Source organism: Bactrocera latifrons, unplaced genomic scaffold (genome assembly GCF_001853355.1).
Source record: "Bactrocera latifrons isolate USDA-ARS-PBARC rearing strain unplaced genomic scaffold, ASM185335v1 scaffold_1338, whole genome shotgun sequence".
Classification (NCBI taxonomy): Eukaryota; Metazoa; Arthropoda; class Insecta; order Diptera; family Tephritidae; genus Bactrocera; species Bactrocera latifrons.
Window position 1 is genome coordinate 20,810 of NW_017534784.1, and position 5,269 is coordinate 26,078.

General features: G+C 34.8%; 1 long non-coding RNA gene across 1 annotated transcript in view; it reads right to left on the reverse strand.

Annotated features, from left to right (window-relative positions):
- Positions 1-213: 213 nt before the first annotated feature.
- Positions 214-5,269, reverse strand: part of LOC108965111 — a 7,946-nt gene continuing 2,890 nt past the window's right edge. Inside the window, exon 2 of the long non-coding RNA XR_001993083.1 lies at positions 214-477. This is a non-coding gene — a long non-coding RNA (uncharacterized LOC108965111). The remainder of the gene's footprint in view (positions 478-5,269) is intronic.

Consider the following 5,269-nt stretch of genomic DNA (forward strand, 5'->3'; position numbering starts at 1 on the left):
TAGTATTTTGTAGAACACTTCCTTGGCTGTTTAGGCATGAATTCAAAAAGACGTTGAAAATAATTTTAATTAATTTCTTCATTCCGCACAGCTTCAATAGTGATTTATATTTCTTTTATCCACGCTCCCCTTTCCTATGATGCACTGTGGTATAAGGGCTTCAACAAATTAAATTTCGATTCATCGGAAAAAATAAAATTTTCCAATCTKATGTTTCCAAGTTTTGTGTAATTTTGCTCACTCTAGTCGCTGTTCGTGTAATGAGAAGTGGTTTTTTGACTGGACGTCGCGATCAGAATCCAAGATTATTCAGCACATTTTGTATAAAACTTCCAGTTATTTTTACCCCAGTGGTTTCGTAAAATGTTGCATTGATTGTTCCAGCATGTTGAAAACGATCACTAAAGCATATCCCTTTAATTTGTCGTTCTTGACGAGGTTTTAGTAGTTTCAGACGTCCACTTCCTTTTTTTCGAGCTAATCAATTAAAATACGTATAGTTTTTAATTATAATATGGACGTTTCAATGCCGTCATTTCATGCTCATTTCACGATCTATTTTACATTTGGATAATTTATTATATATATGAAGCTACGATTTCTTCTTTCTTTTCTGTTGACACCACCATGTTCATCTTTACTTGTTTTCACAACTTATTAAAAAAAAAATACCGCAACACGTGCGAACGCTAACGATTTTAAAAATAACGGTAAAATAATGTAGTCACATGACGAAACAGCCAAATAAGACAAATAGTAAATCAGTGTGGCAGTAGGGGATGATATACAAACCGAACGCTGTCGATCATTTCAATCGTTGAAGCATAAGTATGCATCATTTCGGATATTTTCTGCTAATGCGAACGTTCATAAACAAATCAGGTATAAGCTGATCGCTAGTGATTCAAAGTTGCTCTTTATCGCTGATTTGAAGACAAATGGTTCGATTCGTGTACATGAATCGACCTGACAGAATCAAACAGAGTAACGGATCAATACCCGATTATGAAAAAAATGTTTACTCGTTACAGTTTATATGTTTATATTTACTGTATGTATACGTACATTATCGTATACAGCTCACTGCAGTGCTTCCCGCGAGAGGAGTTCATTATGCTCCTTTACAGGAAGCATAAGCATCTCGCTGTGCAGGTGTTCAATGGGAGACATCAAAAGGCATCCCGCCGTTGTCCGGAGTGCAGTATTCTGGCAGGTCTGAAGTTTCCTCATCTGCGTTCCACTGCATCCAGGCGACCATATTGGTGCTGCGTAGTTGAGGACCGAACGGGCGATTGCCTTGTAAGTTGCCAGCAACGTTTCTTTGTCTTTTCCCCATGTGCTTCCGGCTRGCGACTTGAGGATCTTGTTGCGGCTCTGTACTTTGGCGATAATCGCGGTCGTATGAGGAGAGAAGGAGCATAGATTATCGAAAATTACACCTAAAATCTTAGGGTTATTGACAGTCGGAATTTTGACGCCATCGACTGCAATATTAAGGGGGTTTAAATTTGCAATTAACCTCCTTAGGGATCAACTCAGGATACTGGTTGCATTTTACACCGGCYACTGCAAGCTGAATTGGCATTTACATAACATGGGAATATCCTCTTGCGTAAACTGCCGGTTCTGCAATAGTGAGCTTGAAACACCAGAACACCTGCTAATCGACTGCACAGCAGTCTGTGGACGCAGGATTAAGGCCCTTAGATTAACGTTTCCTAATAGGGATCGAATCGCCTAACTAACACTCAGCAGAATATTGAACTTTATCAATATGCTGGGGCTATGTGAGTCGTTGTGTTTATGATATGAATTATATTGAATTTTAACATAAAGGGGTAAAAGGTCCCTGGTTCTAAGCTACCTTCCCACCAATTTTCAGCCAAAACGGTTCAGCCGTTGTTGAGTTATAAATAGTGTACGTAAAATTACTTTTTTTTACATATACGGATTTCTTGATCTACAGGCCCTCCTTTATCTGTACATACCAATTTTAACCCCGAAATAGGGAAATGCTATTTTAAAATTTACACGTATGAATAAATTGGATTTCAACAAAAGTTAAAAATATTTGAAGTGATTTTTAAACTATTTAATACAAAACAAATGTATAAAATCGAATTACGGGGAAACTTTAGCATACCATCCCACTATTTCAGTGTTAAAAGTGGTATGACTGTATAGAGGAAATGGTCCAGAATAAGAATATATATAATTATGGAAGCCGCAAACTTATGCCCAGTTTCACAGTGCTTACTTAAGTTGTGCTTAAGATAAAACAGGAAAATTATGTTTCACAGTTCATACTTAAGTTATGCTTAAGTACTGAAAATGAGAGACTTAAGCAGTGCTTAAATAATAGCTGGTTTTTTTTTGAGTTTTCTGCGACATCTTTCTTAGCGTTCGAGCTAGTGTCCGTCGGCTTGCATTCGATGACAGCTTTATACTTTTCCACCAATTCCAATAGCTCCAACTCGCTAGTGGTGAAATTCGAGGTTCTTCTGTTTTTTCCATGCATTTTCGATATAACTTTAATAAAAATGTATGTATAGTCTGTCTTAGTCTGTATTATTTCAAACATATTTTTATGAATGACATCTGTAAAACATAACTAATCATTGACTGTGACGCGCAAACGACTACTCAGTTGTTGTTGTTATAACGATTATCAGTCCCCGTTGGAATGGTGAGGGTTATCAGTGTTGTCGTCGATGTCATCTAACGGGAGGCCCAGGAAACGTGCTGTTTCGACGGGGTCGGACCAAAGGGTAGTTTCTCATCTGCGTGCCACTGCATCCAGGGGACCATCTAGGTGCTGCGTAGTTAAGGACCGGCGGGCCGATTGCCTTGTAAGTTGCCAACAACGTTTCTTTGCCTTTTCCCCATGTGCTGCCGGCTAGCGACTTGAGGATTTTGTTGCGGCTCTGTACTTTGGCGATGATCGCGGTTGTATGTGGAGAGAAAGAGCATAGACTGTCGAAAGTGACACCTAAAATCTTAGGATTTTGACGCCGTCGACTGCAATGTTAAGTTCCAGTCTATACTCCTTCGTCCAGTTTGTGAATATGGTCGCTGTGGATTTGGTRGGGGAAAGTTGGAGGTTCCGTGCAGTGAGGAAACGAGAAAGGTCGGAGAGGTAGCTGTTTACCTTCGAGCACATGCCATCGATTCCATTGCCCGACGTCAATATCGTACAGTCATCAGCGTATGAGGTTATGGACTACTCAGTCTGCAACAATGCTTAGCTATGATATTATTTGGGCACAACTTAGGTATGGACATTGAAACCGTTCATATAGTTTTCAAGATATTTGCATTTAAAGTTTAAAATTACCACTATTTGCAGTACGTATGTTGCGAATTAGAATTTGTTTTACACTTATATTTTGCACTTTTGTATCCAATAACATTTCACTAATTCGTCTGTACACATTTGTTTTACATTATATAGTTCAAAAATAGTTTTTATTTAACTTATTGATAACATATATATATCGAATAATATATTTTAACAAACTAATAATCATACAATAGAAAGAAAGATTAACAAAAAGGAATTTTAAGAAAAACATTAGACACACCCCATTTGGCGGGTATTAAAAAGTCTTTTTTTTTTTTTTTTTTTGCCTTATACAACCGCAAAAATCGCTTTTTGGGTATAATCTATTTTTTTTTTTTCTTAGTCCATTTCCAAAAGATACCTATCTATAAGGTAACACTAATTGTTTGACAGACTGCAACCTTTTACTTGTTTTCAAATAAATAGATTTGAACAATATGTTGAATATTGGTATAAAACCATTTCAAGCTTCTTAGCTGCAAAATAATAAACCTGACCGGTCCGGTCCTACACCAGGGCGTGTCAAATTTTTTTCGCTTAAAATTCCTTTTGGGTATGTACGGATAGAGGAGGTCCCCTAGATTAAGAAAATGTGTATATATATTGTTGCCGCTGATTTATGGTTTTTGAGATATTTGCATTTAAAATTCAACTATTTAAAATGCATGTTTCTTCCTATATATTTTTAACTTATAAAAGTTCCACTAACCATTTATTTTATATTAAATAGTGCAAAAATAACTTTTATTCAACATTTAACTTTTGTTCATTAATTTTTGTTCGTACAATAACAAAAGAGTTGCATTCTAACTAATAATCAGTGATACCTTACGTTCATATTTTACGGAAGAACCAAAGGAAATAAAGAAAACAAATAATACCCCAATGACAGGGGTATAACACATTAGTTTTCCGCATATAATTTTTTCAGCATTGGCGGCCTTCGGCCGCATTCAAAAAAATAGCCCTCAGTCGGACCAACACCTGGGCGTGCTCAGTTCTTTTGCGTTGAACTCCTTTTTTCCCGATCCAACACCGGGATTTACCAAGATAATGAGAATTCTGRAAGATTTTGCATAACTCTTAATACGATAATGAATTTAGTTATGACGTCATAACCTTTCTTTTTTCTTATTTTTATTCCATTACAAAATATGGTAACACAAATTTTTTGCTTGTTTACAACCACTTTCTTATTTCATGAATAAATGGATTTTACTAAAGTTTGATATGGAATTATTATTATTTTTGCACTAATTAATATAAAATAAATGATAAGAAACAAATTAGTGTAGTGTTAGTGGATATAAAAGTATAAAATATAAGAGAAAAATACATATCGCGCATTTTAAATAATTTATTTTTGAAATTTAAATGCAAATATCTCAAAAAACGGCACGATTCCTTTACTTTGGCGGARGGGTAAAAAAACCGAATTTCCATAGAAATGGGGTATGTACGGATAGGCTAGCTTCTCCAGAGTAGGAATATCCAAAAATTAGATAAAAATTACTAATATTTTTTAAAATATTCACGTTTAAAATTTCAAAAATTTGCACTGCGAACACATGTTATTTCACTATGTTTCWCTAATATTTTTCAAGTTTTTTTTTATGTATATTTAAATATAGACTCTAAGCTTTAAAATAAGTTCASATTTCACATTTATTTTGTAATTTTTCTGCTAAATTTAGTCATTTAAAAATTACTTATCAAATTTATGACTGACAAGTTTAGAGTGTTTATATTTACGAGGAAAACCACACCTTCAAAACCAAAAGTGAAAGATTTTTCAGCGTTTCACAGCGTTTTCTGTGTTTATACTTTCAAGTGTTTCTTTTTTCTCTATTAACTATAAAAAACTATAAAGAAGAAATTTATTAAGCAAATAAGTAATATTATATACATGTATTAGTAATATTATATAAT